This window comes from Lissotriton helveticus, chromosome 5_1 (genome assembly GCF_964261635.1).
Source record: "Lissotriton helveticus chromosome 5_1, aLisHel1.1, whole genome shotgun sequence".
NCBI classification, from domain to species: Eukaryota; Metazoa; Chordata; class Amphibia; order Caudata; family Salamandridae; genus Lissotriton; species Lissotriton helveticus.
The window spans coordinates 2,071,930,089-2,071,949,241 of NC_136065.1; positions in this window are offsets into that span (position 1 = coordinate 2,071,930,089).

A 19,153-nucleotide genomic window follows, 5' to 3' on the forward strand; every position below is an offset into this window, starting at 1 on the left:
ACGCAATTATGGGTCTCAGTGGTAGGCCAGGATTAGGCCTAGGGCCAAGGGATCGGTGCGCACGTTCTATGACAAATTCCGGGGTGAAGGCCTCTCTGCCAAATAAATCAGATAGCAAGTGTTCCACGAATACATCCATCCTCCCGGCCATAGCAGTCTACGGTACGCCCAAAATGCGCACGTTGTTGCATCGAAAGCGTGCCTCCAAGTCATCGTTATTAATTGCGAACTCTTTCAAAATTCGTTCCACCCTGTCTAGGCGTTTCAGTGACTGCGCCAAGCTATCCTCAATGTCTGATATGCGGGCTTCCACCACATCAAGGCGTCGGTCGTGTGCTTGAACTTTGGCACCCATGTCGGCCAAGCTTTTGTCCAGCGCGTCAAATCTACCATCAAGAGCCTTGAAACCTGCTCTCATCTCCTGGAGCATTGATGCAGACAATAAGGAAAGATCATCCACGTTGTCTGCACTCTGGGCACTGTTCGCCATGGTGGGGGTCTCTTCAGAGTTGTTGTCCGCTGCTTTCTCAAAGGGTAGGGTCCTTTGCTTAGAGTCTCTTCGGCCCATGCCATGGCGCAGGAATGTAATGTGGAGGCAGAGTGGTAGCAAGGCTCCGGATGCAGTCGGCAGGGCTAGAAGCCAATCAGGTGCCGAGCAGGACGAGTACAGCTGTTGCTTAAGAAGAAATCTGTGACCCTGTTGTATTTCAGCGCAGGACCATGAGTTAGGAGGGAATGCTGTGGATCATGCGCGTTACAGATCGCGCAGAAGGCCATTCACAAGCAGGGCAGCACGAAAGGACTGAAGAAGAGATTAAAGGCAGCACCATGGAACTCAGAGACTTTGATGGAGCTCCGCGAGTGTTGTGAACGGAGTACAGCTTCAGCTGTGTAATAGGGATCCCGTGACCTGGGCAGTCAGCATGTCCAGGGGTCCTGTTGCCGCTGTTTGTTTCACCCACTGCCAGCAGCCTCTTAATGTGGCATGAAACTCGGGGGCATGTCGCCAGCCTCTTCTCCTTGATCCATGGAGCCGCCTCAAAGCCAGGATGGCCGTGAGTGCCCTGTCTGCGGAGGTAAGTAGCCACAAAAGAACTGGAGTGCTGGGGCCGTGAGGTGTAGAATACTGTCTTCGCAGGGGGTACCGGGCTCCGGGAGGTCTAGCGGGAAGAGCCTAGGAGATTTATCAAGGCCCTGGAGCTCGATCCAGTAGTGGCGCAATGGCAGTGGCTTGTGTAGCAGCAAGTAGACCTCGGATGGGTCGAAGGAGAAGGAGTCCGTAGTCGTGCTGCCGGCCGTGGTGAATTGCAGGATGTGCCCCCCGCCTCCTGCTTCCCTGCACCCGGGTTCAGTGGTGTGGTGTGCAGACCGATGGGCACTGTCCCCAATGTGGTCTCCCAGCCTTGAAGGCGACACTTAATACAAGGCATGTGCAGCTATGCACGGCAGCCTAAGTGCTACGATGTGGCGCAGCAGGGGGAAATCAAATCCGCCAGCTCGTAACCGGCCTGGCCGCAACGACCACCGACCCCCACTCACCTCCGGTCTGGGCGGATCTTCATTCGTCAGGCACAGTCAGCAGGGCCCCAGGCATCGATCATCAACTCTCCGAGGCCTAAGATCACCGCCGCCCAAAACAAGGAACGGCGGCCTCTCCGATCTCCAGACTCGGCTAGCTAGATTCAGGATCTCCTCATGCGGTCCGATATATTGCTGAAAGGTCAGCGATATCGGGGCATTAGGGGGATAATGCAGGAAACGTTGGGTCAGCCAAGGGAGCTTCAGTAGCAATAGGCCATCTTGGATGCTTGCGTGGCCGCGGTTTGTTTGCCATGCAGAAAATTACAGTTCAGTAGAATATGGAAAGGATACTTGCTTACAGGCGTTGAGACCACATATGGATAACTCACAATGCACAAAAGATGTTTTGCAAAAATCTTTCCCACTTCCAAAATGTCATTTGGGACCCAATCTTTCTCGCAGCAGTATTGGGTGTGAACAGGAAGCTCCCTGACTTTTTGTGGGTCCCAAAACTATACGTCAATGGTTTGCCACAACACATTGAAAGGTTAGCAATACACAATGGGCGTCCTTAACCAAACACACTAAGGAAATAGATCTAGGCATGCACCACGCATAGGAACAACGAACGCACATCAATTGTAACAGCAAGAAAGTAATTTACTTGATTATGTGTCCATGCAACCTCATGTATGTGGGGATGACAGGAAGAAAAGTGAAGGTTCGCATCAGCGAACACAGGAGTATCTTAAGACGCGTAATCACAGCAACAAAACTTACAGCCCACTATGTTGAAAAGAAACATACAGACATGGACCTATGGTGGACAGCGATCGAGAAGGTGAAGGGAGAGGGTGATATCACAAGAACCCTTTTGGAACGCGAACAACGGTGGATGTACAGGCTGAAAACCCATGTTACAGGATTAAATGACTCCATACCATGGAATCATCTTAACAGGAATAGATAATCTAGCGTGAATCTAGATAAGCATACTATGCAGCATTAGATCCCTGAAAGTCTTTTACCAAATCGACAGATTCGACCCCAGCATATTTGTAAATCAGTGGGCACTACAATAACCCGATTTGGGGCTTCAGGGCGGCGCACCCACGTCTTATGCCAAGAAGCAGGGTTCGGGTAAATACATGACGAGTCATGATTGTTAAGTTGCCTATCCTCCTACCTGTAGAACTAAAACCTACGGTAATAAGGCAAACCAACAAGAGATGGGTTATTCTCTATTTAAATGTTACTACCAGCCAGAGGATGCTCCTTCGCTTTGATATATTGACCCCAATTTTTCTAATTAAAAAAAATTAATAAAGTCTCAGTACTCCCAACATACCAGAAAAATGAGAACATGTTCTATAATGGTAATATTTGAACTATACCTAATCCCATGGAATATATCTGTATATACGTAAGCCGTACTAGATAATTGAAAAGGTTATAATAATGGGTTTTCTTTATCTAAGACTAGCTCACACACCACAAATAACTATAGTTCCAAACAGTATCAGGGAACTGACAACTTTCACATTGAGATAGGTCCATTAGTTGGGCCTTCTTGGTCGCATTCCATTAAGAAACTACATTTCCCATCACTACATGGGTGATGGAGCGACCCGCAACTGGGGCCACGTCCACCGTGAGAATTCCCAGTGGGCCACAGCGAGGTGCTGTGATGTAAACACGCAGATGCGGCAGAGGGCGTACCTACCCGGTTACTGGGAAATGGGTTCCTTTAAAAATGGGGCTGTCCGACATAGTGGGTCTCCAAGCAGCTGGGACCCGATTCGAATAGATGAGACAGCGGGGCAGGGCTCTTGATGGTGTGAGTAACCCCTATTGAAAAAGCGCGATACAGGTATGAGTCGGCACGCTACCACCAATGCAGCGGGACGGCTTGATTACAACTCACGTGTGTTTTCTGTTTGTTTGTTCACCATTTCCCCTCCCTCCTTCCTTTTTCCTTTTTCATTACCTGTGGTGCCATTTATATGACGTGGTACCCATAATCTCAACATGCCTTGTGGAACCCATGCACTATTTATACTTCAGGGTTTGACTACAGAGCTTGTAGTGTGTTTATCTAGGTACCTGAATCGATATTCCTATTATTTGCCCATGTCCGGTTATAAATCAATACTATCCCTACAACGGCATAGAAACCCTTTTCATAATTCAGTCATAGCGCATGCTGTCACATTAAGCAAGCCTATTCCTCCAGCCCCCTAGAAAGCACACTGAGTTCTCTAAACAAATCCAAGCCTCCAGCAACCTGGGAAATCCCCGCTGCTTTGTTTTGATTTCGTCCGAGAACTCCTGTAAAGCACTGTTAGAACGACCAGTTCTTAGTGACATCTTTATTGACGTCTTATGTCCAGCCTTACGTCAAACCCGGCACCTTTCAGGTATAAATATACCAACGTTGCCTTAAGCAAACACACGGTGGTAATCCTGGAGCAGAGCAGCTATCTACTTCCGAAGAGCCCAGCTGATGCGAGAGCCCACGGACGCTGCCCCTCCCTTTTGACGCGCTGAGAAAGACGCTGTCTTTTTGTTCTGCCGAGAAATCCAGCCTCCGGCGTTTCCAGCCTACCCTTGCGGGTGACTGGGATACCGAGTCCTGAGAGAGAGATACCAGCCCTCCTGCCTTCTAATACCCAGGTACTGAACTGACTAAACACTTACAGAGAATTCTTGAGTCAGATTCTTAGCAAAACAAACTTAACTTAAACTGCTACTTACTTACTCCTTCCCACGTATTAGGCTTAGGTCAGGTACACCGGGGTAGGCGTAGTTAGAAGCACCAGTTGCGTACGATTAGTCAATGTATATATGCATGTATCTATTTTATCCATTTTAAAGTATCATATGGCTAAGAAACCATATCAATGCTTTTACAGTATTATCTCATAATCCTGCTTTTACTGTATGCACTTTACTTAAATATAAGTATTGCAATTGTAGCAATTCATTTCTCTTGTATGAGGAAAGAGACTGCTCAATAAATAACACCTTTTATTGAAAACGCCCGTCTCTCTTTCTCTCTGCAATCTGGTGAAACTAAGTACGCACCTTTGACTGAGTGAAATAGCTGTCTTTTGTTTTCACACGACTCTAGAGATATACTCTTATTCAGGGAGAGCAAAGTTGTCATGTTTTATGGTTGTCAGAAATGAAATCCCTTCTTGTATATCCAGGGAGGTTAAACTCCTCCTCGCTTATTCGAGAAAGTTTCTAGTGAACTCTGAGCTAGCTGGCAAAAAACTTAAGTCTGATATAGTCAGTAGAGACCTAGTTAACCTCAGTCCTACGTCTATTTTATTTATTTATTTATTTAATACATTTGTAGAGCGCAGCTGTCACCTGGCAGGTATCCTGGCGCTGAGAGTTTTACACCTGAGTTGGAAGCAATGGGGGACTGTTTAGGGAAATGAGGGAAATGAGGTGGCGGGAAAACTAGGGGAAGAGCCACGTTTTGATTCGCTTTCTGAAAGGTAGGAGCTGTGGAGTTTGACGGATGTTTGCGGGCAGACTGTTCCACAGTTTAGCAGCAGCCACTCTGAAGGATCTTCCCCCGGTCCTTACCTTGTTGAATCTAGGTACCGTCACAAGGCAGGCTGTAGCGGATCGTAAAGTTCTGGTGGGGGTGTACCAGGAAAACATCTGTTGTAGGGATCTGGGGCCTGATCCATGTAAAGCCTTGAAGACCAGGCAGAGAGCCTTAAAAGCTATCCGTTGTTTCAGAGGAAGCCAGTGTAGCTCGGCTAAGGCTGCTGTGGCCGAAGATCTCCTTGTCCAGCCAAGGGCCAGTTTGGCTGCTGCCGACTGGACACGTTGGAGTCTGTCCAATAGTACAGCTGGGGACTAGAGCAGGAGAGCATTACAGTAGTCAAGGCGACTAAGAATAGTACACCTGACTATCAGCGCTCTGGCCTGGGCGGGGAGTAGTGGCAGGATTTTGCGCAAAGAACGCATAAGGGCCGAGCAGGTGGAGACTGTTTTGGTTACCTGTGTTTCCATGCTTAGGTTATTGTTGAGCATAACGCCCAGATTGCGGACACTGGTAACCGGCTGTGGTTTATCAGAGTTTTCCGGGGGCCAGAATTCCACTGGAAAAGGACGAGGGATTCGGCTCCTGGGACAGAACAAGACCTCGGTTTTCGAGGAGTTGAATTGCAGGGAATTCAAATGCAGCCAGCCGGCTGTGTCTCTTAGGCAGTTATGGAATGCTTCCATGGGGATAGAGTCTTCTCCTTCCCAAGAAAGAATAAGCTGGGTATCGTCCGCGTAGTTTACTGATTTCATTCTGTGACTTCTGATTAACGTGACCAATGGTTTTAAATAAATATTAAAAAGGATCTGACTAATAGACGAACCCTGAGGTACACCGTGAGGGACTGGGGAGAAGGCGGATTGAAAAGGGGGAAGGGATACAGCTTGTTTCCTATCTCTGAGATAAGAATGGAACCAGAGCAGAGCTGTGCCACCGACCCCTGCCTCTCGCAGTCTCTTTAGCAGAATCACGTGGTTAACCGTATCGAATGCGGCAGACAGGTCCAATAGGATTAAGGCCACTGCGTGGCCCCTGTCTGCACGCATACGAAGTTCTTCCATGGCTGTGAGCACTGCTGTTTCGGTGCCATGTGCTGGTCGAAATCCGAATTGGAAGTCGTCCAGAACGTGACTCTGCTCGAGATAAGTTGATAGGCAGGCGCTAACCCAGCGTTCCACCACTTTCGCTGGAAAGGGTAGAAGCGAAATAGGTCGAAAGTTGGAAAGACACTCTGGGTTCAAGGATGGTTTTTTCAGCAACGGGGTGATGAGTGCTCGCTTCCAGGGGGTGGGGACGAGTCCGCAACACAGCGATTGGTTACAAATCTTCCGGAGGGTGTGGAATAGTTCTGTTCCGCACGCCTTCCAGGTTTTTGGGGGCAGTGGGTCAAGGGGAGACCCAGAGGTGATTCCGTGTGCCAGTCTGTTGAAGTCCTCCTCGGGGATAGGGGGGAGAGCCGGTAGACCTTCCCTAGGTAGGCAGCCAGGGCTTGGTGGATCACAGTTGGTGGTGTCGACTACGGGGGAATTAAGATTGTTTTGCGGTGGGGGAGTTGCCAAATGATTAATGATGGTCTCAATTTTGTCCGTGAAGAACTGGGCGAGATTGTTGCAGAGGGTCTGTGAGGGGGGGATGATTTTCTTAGCGCAGTCAGGGTGGATGAGGTTATCAAGGATCTGGAATATACTTTTCGAGCTATTAGCTGCGTTAACTATAGTGGAGCAGTAATAGGTCGATTTGCTCTCTATGATGGCAGATTTATATTCGAGGAGCTTGTTTTTCCAGGTGGTTTTATTAGTGTCGCAATAACCTTGTCTCCACTTCCTCTCAGCCTGTTTGCAGGCAAGCTTGAGGTTCTTCAGGGCATCATTATACCATGGCGCAGGTGCTCTGCCTTTAGGTTTACAACGTTTTAGTGGAGCAATAGAGTCCGTGGTGGATACTATCTTCATGCTAAAGGCTCTGTAGTTGTTTTCAACCGAGTTGGTTGATGAGAATCTATCTTCCACATTGAAGACAGTGGTGGAGGAGCTCAGTTTTTCCAGAGCTTTCCAGTCTCTGTACGTAAATTCTGGTAGAATGCGTTTGTTCAGTTTTCTAGTTTTTGTGCAGGTAATATAAAATGTGATAAGAGCATGATCCGTCCAGCTCATAGGCAGAATGTCATTCACATGTGTTAAACCAGGACTAGAAAAGATAAGGTCGAGTCGATTGCCTGCTGAGTGGGTAGGTTGCTTGACCAACTGGTGAAGTCCCACGCTGTCACAAGACAGCAGGAGGTTTTCTAGACCAGTGTCTAGGCTACCGTTTGGCCAGAGGTTAAAATCCCCCAAAATGATAAGTTTGTTATGGGAGGTTGCCATGTTCGTAAAGGTAGTGAGTAGTGCTTGCTGTTGATGGGAGGTAAAGGACCCTGGAGGTCGGTAGCAGATGATCGCCGTGAAGGTATCTCCTAGGTGGCAGTTTATGGAAAGGCCGAAGAGCTCAATCCCGGCCACTGGATCTATGTCTATGGTGTATATCTGCCAGGAGGCTCTGAAGATAATGCCTACTCCGCCACCACGACCCTTGGGTCTGGGAAGGTGCAAAATATTAAAATCTTGCGGGCAAGCCCATGCTAAGTCAATGTCGCAGTCGGCGTGAGTCCATGTCTCAGTTAGAAAGAGGACATCTAAAAGGTGGGATTCTATAAGGAGATGGATTTCGTTAGCATGCTTTGGTAGTGATCTAACGTTCAAAAGACCTCCCAGGAACAGACCCTTAGGTGTGAAGTCAAGCAGTGGAGAGGCTGTGTTGGCAAAGGTGAGCTTACCTTCATGAGCGAACCCTTGCAGATTAATCAGCGTGTCCCAGGTGTACTGTGGGGGCTGCGGGCCAATTTGGGCAGAGTTGGCGGGGCTGGTCGCGTCCTCGTCGCGGACGAGCGCAGACGAGCTTGCCTTTAGCGTGCCTTCGGCGCGCAATCGGCGCGCAATCGGCACGCCCGCTGCGCTCGTCCGCTTCGCTTCCGGTATGGACTCATTACTAGTAGTGGTGGTTCAGGCGTCGGAAGGGGGGTGTGGCCAGCAGAGATGGGCGTGTCTCTAGGCTCCCTCGGCGTGGGAATGGCGCCAAGAAGCGATCGTTTTGTGCCCCAACAGCTCTAATATCAGCTGCTCGGCGAGGCTGGGGTAGGTGCCAGAATCATTAATGTGCAAAATAAGGCAAGTTTAAAATGACAGAAATACAATGTTAAAAAAATCGCAGTATCAGACTCCCGGCTTTTCGCCTCAGGAGTGTCACTCTCAATAGGGCAGCGCTTGTACACAGCGCGCTCTATTTGTATCTGTGGCGGGGGGCGTGGCCAGAGAGATGGGCGTGTCTCTAGGCTCCCTCGGCGTGGGAATGGCGCCAAGAAGCGATCGTTTTGTGCCCCAACAGCTCTAATATCAGCTGCTCGTCTGCTAGTCTACACTACTGAAGATATTATTCCAATGCGTAGAGCCTATTGGGACTATAGGAACTACACTACAAGCTACCCCACTAATTGAGGTCCAGCGTGAAGTGGAACCTCTCCCAAATTGGGGTCAGAAGCGATATTGAAGTGAGAGGGTTGAGTGATTGACATGGCGATTTTTAACTGCAAGATTGTATGTGAACGTTTGACATGAGAGTTTCACCTGATATTACACACACTAGTGTATTGAAAGATGGTAGGATGCAACAAGTTGCCGCCACCACACGGGTATAACACAAACATGAGTGTTCGGCAGAGACATGTTATTGAACGAAAACACACACTCATAGTAGGAGTACAGATCATAATTGTGTCACCATCCGAATGCATATTCACTGGGATTCTGGCACAAATGCACGATACACAATCATGCATATAATGAGTTCTAGATACCATGGAGTTTTTTGTTGTCGTTCTACAGATGGAGTGATGACACATCGCATGAATATAGATAAGGAGCAGCTATCTGCCTTTATTAAATTGAGTGTAGGTAAATTCCCTTAACTCCATTCTACCAGGGGGTCACAGTTTTTGCCCTGAAGAAAGTCGAGCACCCTTTATGGGTCACCAGTGGTCTGAAACATGTTGGCAGTAGGGTCTTAGAACCATAATATCCCACACGACCCTATTCCTTTAACTTTTTTTAGCCCACCCTGACTTTTAGGCGTCAGGGTGTCCTGATGATGAAGCATGACACCACTAGGGTGTGTGAGAGAATATAAAACAAAAGGAGTTGCCTCCTTCCTCACCTGAAGGTGATGCATTATCCTAGCTTCAAGTAGGGACATTCCACCAGTAGCAACTCAAGTTTAATAGTTATCTAGGTCCCCCGGATTAACAATTAGGTTAGTACATTTTGTGCAATAGTGTTAATACAAGGGAGGTTGCATTAACCCTCGCAAGTTCCTCTAAGCCCTCCAAGTAGTGAAAAATGTATCCTGCTTCACTAGTGTTAGTGGCATGTCTATAATTACACACTATCTCTGTGGAGACCTGGCCATGTCTATAGTCACACCCTATCTCTGTGAGGACCTGGACATGCCTATACTCAAACACTGTCTCTGGCAGGATCTGGGTATGTCTATATTCACACACTATCTCTGTGGGGAACCGGGCGTGTCTATATTAACACACAATCTATGTGGGGACTTGGACATCCCTATAATCACACACTATCTCTGTGAGAACCTGGGCATGTCTTAAATCACACACTATCTCTGCGGGAACCTGAGCATGTCTATAATCACACACATTCTCTTTGGCGACCGTGGTAATCCTATAGTCACACTATCCCTGTGGGGCTTGAACAGCTCTACATCACACAATGAGGTCGATTCCGATCCGGTAAAAAAAACGTCCGTACGAATCGTATCCGGAGCCCTCTCCGTATGACTCGTACACACGCCGTACGACCCGACGAGTATGATCCGGATCGGGGCATCAGGACGCGATCCGTACGGTCCACGTCAGGTAAGGGCAATTCGTACGGAAAAGTGCACAATCACATACACACCGTACGGTGCGTACCCCCCATGATCACAGGGGTATGCCTCGTATACCCAGCGTACATGGGGTATGGTGCGTACCCCCATGATCGCAGGGGTATGCACCGTACACCCAGCGTACATGGGGTATGGTGCGTACCCCTGCGATCATGGGGGGTACGCACCGTACCCCATGTACACTGGGTATACGGGGCGTACCCCTGCGATCATGGGGGGTACGCACCGTATCCGGGGGGGGGCGTTCCATACCTGTTTTGGCGCGAACTCTGCTTTTACAGCTGTTTTCAGCTCCCGTAAAAAAAAGGGTCGTACGGTGCGTACCCGACACGTATCGTACTTGCTGGGTCATATAAACCAGCCCCTAGCCATATAGATGTCGCGTACAGCGGGTTCCGACGGAGACTCGTAGGGGGATTCGAGTTGTACGGTTTCTGTACGATTCATACGGACTCCGGCTCCTGGTACGAATCGTACTTCGACGTACGTACGCGGGACGTCGCAGGGTACGATTCGTACGGGAAAAACGCTCCAAACGGTTATTCGGAGCGTTTTTTCCCAAATCGAAATCGACCCCCTTATCTCTGTGGGGACCTGTGCTTCACTATAATCCCGTAATACCTCTTCTTGACTTGAGCATGTCTATAATCTCACACTATCTGTGACTCCAGCTCAGCATCTCTATAATCATATACAATGTTTGCAGGGATCTGAGCATGACTCTAAAAATTCACCATTTCTCCAGGAACTGAATATTTCTATCATAACCATCTCTATATAGGCATTTGAAGCGGACCACCTAAACACTTTGTATATGGGGACTTGAATATGATTGTAATCACATACTGTTTCTGAGAAGTCTTGAATATAACTATAATTATACACTATCCTCGAGGGGAAATTGAATCTAGCAGTACTTGAGAGTGATTATCATTAAATGCTATATCCGTGGGGAAATGGGCACAACAGGAATGGCATACTATGTATGCATGAACATCAGGATAAGTATCATCATACACTATGGAGGACTTGAACATGACTTTCAGAACACTATCTACGTGGGGACTTGAACATGACTATAATCACACACTATCTATGTGGGGACTTGAACATAACTGTAATCACCCACTATCTCTGTGGGGACCTGGGAATTACAGTACGACACACTGTTTCTGCATGAACTGTAGCATCACAATCATCATACACGGTCTCTGGTTGCACTTGAACATGACTATAACCAAACACTATGGGCCCGATGTAGGTGGCCATTACCGGTCAGTAACGGCCGAATTCGGCCGTTACCGACCGGTAAATGGGCCATTGAGATGTAAGGGACCTTTTTTACAGAATTGGCAAATTTACTGAATGGGTAAATTTACCGATTCTGTAAAATACCGAATCGGTAATTTTACCGTTTCTATAAATCTCACATGTAGGTGGCACTGCAAACAGTGCCACAGGCCTTTAGGAGTCGGTATTTTACCACCCAATCCAATTGGGTGGTCAAATACCGAATCCAGGTGTGCATGCACATCTGTGCATGCACACCTGTGCCATGTGACACACAGACATGCCCTTAGGGCAAAATTCGGTATTTACCGATTTGGTAAATACCGAATCGGTAATGCCCATTGATTCCTATGGGCTTCAATGCCCATAGGAATCAATGGGCATTACCGATTCGGTATTTACCGAATCGGTAAATACCGATTCCTTCTGATTCGGTAATTATTAAAATAAAATTACCTACATCTGCCCTCCTCTTTTTTACCACTTCTTACATACCGATTCGGTATGAATCGGTATGTAAGAAGTGGTAAAAAAGATTTACCTACATCAGTCCCCATATCTCTAGGGACCTGGGCACGGCTATAATAATCAGACACTACCTTTTGGATGATTTGAGCATGACTATAATGACATGCTATCTGTGTTGCAACCGGGAAACATCCTTTACAATGCGGTGTTTACACCACGCGACCTTTACGATCCAGCCATTACAACGCAAGGCATTACTACGACTTGTGCTGGATGGCGCTCTTGCTTAAGGAATAGTTTGATTTTCTATTCCAACACCTTCTCTACTGTTATGTGGGCTGGAGTTGGAATAGAAAGTTAAATTAATCCTCAATCCAGAGCCCTCCAACGCAAGTCGTTGTAACGACTTGCGTTGTGAAAACCGCGTTGTAAAGTACCGCGATCAAAATTATCGCGTTGTACTGACGTACATCCGTTGCAACCTGGTTATCACTCTAATGACACACTAACCCATGCAATTTCAACATAACTATCATTAAACACTATCTCTACAGAGAATTGAGCCTTATTACAATAACACACCATCTCTGTTGGAGCTTTAACATACATATAATCACAGTCTGTCTATGGGGACTTGAGAGCGACTGTAATTAAACACTGTCAGTGGGAACCAGGGCATCAATATAATCATGCACTATCTCTGTGGGGGCTTGAAAATGACTGTCACAACACACTCCCTCTGTCAGCTCTAGACATTACTATAATCACTTGCCATATCTTTGAAGACTATTATTGTACAGCCATACCAAGAATTTGGAGAAGTTGATGTAAAAAAAACAAGGTCATCTCAACTTGACTTTCCCATGTGACCACATTGCATGTTTTTTGGCCTTTGCATGAATTTAACTATTTGCTGTTTCCTTATCTCTTAATGTATGTGAGAACTCAGCAATAGAGAAGATAACTGTAATCTCTTTTCAGTTGACTTTATGTACTATATGTTTCTACTGAGAAACGCATTACCATCAAAATTCATTTGTTGGAGGATCTTAGGACACAAAGAGATATTCATATATGTCTAAACTATCAAGCAATATAGGTAAAGCACTGAAAAATAACATTTAGCCACTTGTTTATGAATGTATTCAATCAGACACGATAATTATTGAGTAAGTCCCCACAAGGATGGTAACACACGTTCAAGTCCCAACAAAGATGGTTCTGTACTTATGAATATTTAACAATATATTTGCAGATATGAAGCAGGATCCTATATAATGAATTTTTTCTTAACATTTTCTGTTATTCGTATGTTTTTAAAACATTGGGAAAGGTTAGGCCCCACAAGGCAGGTGTTCACACATAGTCCCCACAAGGATGGTAACACGTGTATGTGTGTGTACACACACACATATATACACATTTGAATGTACACATTTCTATAATAAATACTGGGCCCAGTTATAAATGGTGGGACAGAACAGAAGGCTGAACAATTAATCCAAAGTTTCGGTAAAATTAAAAGATATTGGGGCAGATGTATCAAAGCAATTTTTAGTCGCAAACGATACGAGTCGCAAAAAAGCAGCGTTTGCGACAAAACATTTGCTAAACAGTATGTATGAAGGAAATTGCATAGCAAAATTAAGGAATCGCAAAATTTGCGATTCCTTAATTTTGCGTAAGCATTTAAAGAATCGCAAATTGCGAATCCTTAAATGCTATGCATCAAGCATTCATTTATTGCAATTTCCCCTTAAGAAATCACAAATTACCACCAACTTCAAATTGGTGGTAATTTGCGATTTCTTTCACAAATGCCCTTTTTGGCATTTGTGAAGGTGCCATATGGTGCACATACATGCCCTTAGGGCATGTATGTGCGCCGGTATACAACCTTTACAACGCAACTTTTACCACGACCTACCATTACCACGCATTTTTTACAACGCAGGATCCATGACAACGCATACCATTACCACGCATGTATTTACAACGCAGGTACTTTTACAACGCATACCATTACAACGTAAGTATTGGTAAGTATATTATTTTATTAAAAATATTATTTGGTTTTTTTTGTAAAGGGGTATTTTTTGGGTTCAGGGTCAGTTTTGGGTTTTTGGGTAAAGGGGTATTTTTAGGGTTCAGGGTCAGTTTTCAGTTTTTGGGTAAAGGGGTATTTTTAGGGTTTAGGGTCAGTTTTCAGTTTTTGGGTAAAGGGGTATTTTTAGGGTTTAGGGTCAGTTTTCAGTTTTTGGGTAAAGGGGTATTTTTAGGGTTTAGGGTCGGTTTTCAGTTTTTGGGTAAAGGGGTATTTTTAGGGTTCAGGGTCAGTTTTCAGTTTTTGGGTAAAGGGGTATTTTTAGGGTTCAGGGTCAGTTTTGGGTTTTTGGGTAAATGGGTATTTTTAGGGTTCAGGGTCAGTTTTGGGTTTTTGGGTAAAGGGGTATTTTTAGGGTTCAGGGTCAGTTTTGGGTTTTTGGGTAAAAGGGTATTTTTAGGGTTCAGTGTCAGTTTTGGGTTTTTGGGTAAAAGGGGTATTTTTTGGGTTCAGGGTCAGTTTTGGGTTTTTGGGTAAAAGGGGTATTTTTTTGGGTTCAAGGTCAGTTTTGGGTTTAAATTTCAATTACATTAAATTAAATTGATTACATTAAATTAATTAAATTAAATTACATTAAATTAAATTAAATTAAATTAAATTAATTAAATTAAATTAATTAATTAAATTAAATTAAATTACATTATATTAATTTTAATTAAATTAAATATTAAAAAATATTATATACTTACCAATACTTACGTTGTAATTGTATGCGTTGTAAAGGTATATGCGTTGTAAATACATGCGTGGTAATGGTATGCGTTGTCATGGATCCTGCGTTGTAAAAAATGCGTGGTAATGGTAGGCGTGGTAAAAGTATGCGTTGTAACGTCATACATCCATGTGCGCCATATGCGCACACATGTAAATTTCAGGGGTGCATCAGGGTGTCCTTATGACACCCTTGTACCCTTGAAATTACTCTCAATTTGCGATTCTCAAATTGCGAATTGCAAATTGAGAATAACTTCACATTCATTCCGATGGGACTCCTGGCCCATAGAAATGAATGAGAAATTATTCCTTAATTGCGATTTGCAATTTGCTAATCGCAATTAAGGAATTTTAAGAAATCGCTAAAAATTTGCGATTTTTTTATATACATACCATTTTGCAATTCTCAAATAGCGATTCTCAAAAAATCGCTATTTGAGAATGGCAAATAGGTATTTTGTTACATCTGCCCCATTGTCAATGTGATACTTGTTTTAGAGCCTACAGTTAAAAGTACAGGAACGGACATGATATGCGAAGAAAAGGGCAAGTATTTGCTGTGTGTTTGGTTGCAAAGTTGTTTTGTCAGCAAACTTTGAAAAATTTACTGCAGAACTAAGAAAGTTTCTAAAAGGTTGTAGAATTTAATTTGTGAGCATGCATGTGCAAAAGGAGGAGTTGTGGAGAAACATCTTGTCAAAAACAAATTTTCAGTAGAAGAACTATCGTAAAAAAGTATTCTTGCTAAAGAATCTACAAAGTTTTGCAATTTATTTAAATAGATGTGAATTAATTCTTGAGTGGGTCTCACCTCATCACACTCATCCTTTTGATCAATAAATGCCAGCAGATAAAGGCAAATGGGCAGACAGGCTTATAGTCATAAATGACATTTATCACTGCAGTACAATTAGTCTACGGACTATATTATGTCGCCATGGGAGGGTCAGTGGGTGAAAAATGGAAAAAATGCACATGGAGACAGTAAGATTAATACAGGGATGCTGCAACTGCACCTCCCTCCTCACCATAAACAAGCTCATTTTCTCCAGGCAGAAAATGTACCAATTTTGTGTTGGGTGTAAATGCAGATTTATATATCTTTCATAGGTTTCATTGATTATCAGGGTCTGGTGGTTTAGAGGACTAATGCGTCCACTGCAGGGGCCTGTGTTTGACCTCATGGTCATAGGTTCACACCCTGGCTGGCCCACTCACCTTTCATCCTTCTGAGGTCAATAAAATGTGTCCTGTTGAGTTTGGTAACAATGAACATCTGTTATTCAGCGCCAAGATACTCTGGGGTGAAAGTGCAATTACAAACACTATTATTTATTGCATTTTTATAGACTCAGAGGATTAACAGCTTCATGAATTCACAGACATTAGTCCACAATTTGTAATGGGATATTTTGTGGATGAGGTGTATAAACTTTTCTTCATGAGATGCCTTTAAAAAAACAAAAGAAATGAGCTGCAAACAGTTGAGCAAGACTGAGAGTCAATATTTATTGAGGAGATTACAGATTGTGATATAAACAGTGTTTGTGGTCTTAGTGAGGGGCAGTGGGAAGCCCTCTGTTACTGACTCCAGTAGTAACTGTGGCCAGTGTGACAAGGCCACACTGGTCCCCTTGCAGGGCGCTCGTGAGACCAGTGTCCTGCCAGTGACTATCGCGACAAGACTGGCTTCGCAATAGGGTTACTTCTTCTTGTTGCAGAGCGCGGTGTCGCAGCAGATGTGGAACACTTTGTACTCGATGTTCAGATACTTGTCAGGCTCTTCCTTTGAGCACCGCTCCTGAGCCAGGCATCCTTTCTTGGTGATATGATGGAGACCTGTGGTAAATGCAAAAACAAGGAGTCACTGCTGAGGCCTGTCACTGCCCAAGGACGTAACTGCTGATTGGTGGCAGATGAACACTGTCACTGTTCAAGGGTGTCACTGCTGACGGGCGTAACTGCTCATTGGTGGCAGATTAACACCGTCACCGCTGAATGCTGTCACTGCCCAAGAACGTACCTGCTGATTGGTTGCAGATTAATACTGTCACCGCGAAAGGCTGTCATTGCCCAAGAACGTACATGCTGATTGGTGGCAGATTAAACCTGTCACCGCTGAAGGGTGTCACTGTCCCTGCTGACGGGTGTCACTGAAGGAGGCTGTCACTGAGTAAAACTGGCACTGCTTGAGAGTGTTACTGTTCATGGGTGTCACTGCTTAATTGTGGCACTGCTCAGTTATGTCACTGCTACAGGCTGTTACTGATTACCACTGTCATTGCTCAATGGTGTCACTGCTGACAGGTGTCACTGCTGGAGGCTGTAACTGAATACCACGGTCACTGCATAGTGTCAGTCATAAAGAGATGCACAACTGTTGGTGCAGTTGGAGGTCAGAAGCGTGTGCCCCAAATTCCTGACTGCCATTTTACACTATATTTTCCTCTTTTTGCTCTCTCTGTAAATACAGAATGGAGCATCAGTCCAAGTCTCTCTTCCTTTCACAGCAGTCCAAGCTTCCATCACATGCAAAGAACAGGTACATCACAGGTGGCAGCAGTGCGCACTTCCCTCAAACACATACAGTGGACAGCAAAGCCAGTGGTGATGCCATCTCTGATGTACGCATTGAACAGTTTCAGCAAAGCAGCAGCTCTGCGTACAGGGCTCAAAAACTCCACCCACTGGTGATCTATTTTTAGAGACTCCTCACCCTTTTCTGGGGAGCTGAAAATCCTCCAACTTTAGTCATAGAACATAAAGTAAACGTAGGAAGATAAACTGACTTTTAACCTATGCCTCTGAAAGCAGAGCAATTGTGGCAAGGTAACAAGATGTAAAGCATCTTTATTGCTCACAAAGTGAAAGAGCAATACAAATGCCTTGAAAATCTTATCTTCTCACATTTGCTGGCTTTTTGAGACAGAGGTCAAAAGTCAATTTGTCTTCCTACATTTATTTCTCTCTCTGTGACTGAAGTTAGAGGATTTTGTTTAATGAACTGTTTGACAATATCCGGGGGGGGGGCGTTCCATACCTGTTTTGGCGCGAACTCTGCTTTTACGGCTGTTTTCAGCTCCCGTAAAAAAAAGGGTCGTACGGTGCGTACCCGACACGTATCGTACTTGCTGGGTCATATAAACCAGCCCCTAGCCATATAGATGTCGCGTACAGCGGGTTCCGACGGAGACTCGTAGGGGGATTCGAGTTGTACGGTCTCTGTACGATTCATACGGACTCCGGCTCCTGGTACGAATCGTACTTCGACGTACGTACGCGGGACGTCGCAGGGTACGATTCGTACGGGAAAAACGCTCCAAACGGTTATTCGGAGCGTTTTTTCCCAAATCGAAATCGACCCCCTTATCTCTGTGGGGACCTGTGCTTCACTATAATCCCGTAATACCTCTTCTTGACTTGAGCATGTCTATAATCTCACACTATCTGTGACTCCAGCTCAGCATCTCTATAATCATATACAATGTTTGCAGGGATCTGAGCATGACTCTAAAAATTCACCATTTCTCCAGGAACTGAATATTTCTATCATAACCATCTCTATATAGGCATTTGAAGCGGACCACCTAAACACTTTGTATATGGGGACTTGAATATGATTGTAATCACATACTGTTTCTGAGAAGTCTTGAATATAACTATAATTATACACTATCCTCGAGGGGAAATTGAATCTAGCAGTACTTGAGAGTGATTATCATTAAATGCTATATCCGTGGGGAAATGGGCACAACAGGAATGGCATACTATGTATGCATGAACATCAGGATAAGTATCATCATACACTATGGAGGACTTGAACATGACTTTCAGAACACTATCTACGTGGGGACTTGAACATGACTATAATCACACACTATCTATGTGGGGACTTGAACATAACTGTAATCACCCACTATCTCTGTGGGGACCTGGGAATTACAGTACGACACACTGTTTCTGCATGAACTGTAGCATCACAATCATCATACACGGTCTCTGGTTGCACTTGAACATGACTATAACCAAACACTATGGGCCCGATGTAGGTGGCCATTACCGGTCAGTAACGGCCGAATTCGGCCGTTACCGACCGGTAAATGGGCCATTGAGATGTAAGGGACCTTTTTTACAGAATTGGCAAATTTACTGAATGGGTAAATTTACCGATTCTGTAAAATACCGAATCGGTAATTTTACCGTTTCTATAAATCTCACATGTAGGTGGCACTGCAAACAGTGCCACAGGCCTTTAGGAGTCGGTATTTTACCACCCAATCCAATTGGGTGGTCAAATACCGAATCCAGGTGTGCATGCACATCTGTGCATGCACACCTGTGCCATGTGACACACAGACATGCCCTTAGGGCAAAATTCGGTATTTACCGATTTGGTAAATACCGAATCGGTAATGCCCATTGATTCCTATGGGCTTCAATGCCCATAGGAATCAATGGGCATTACCGATTCGGTATTTACCGAATCGGTAAAT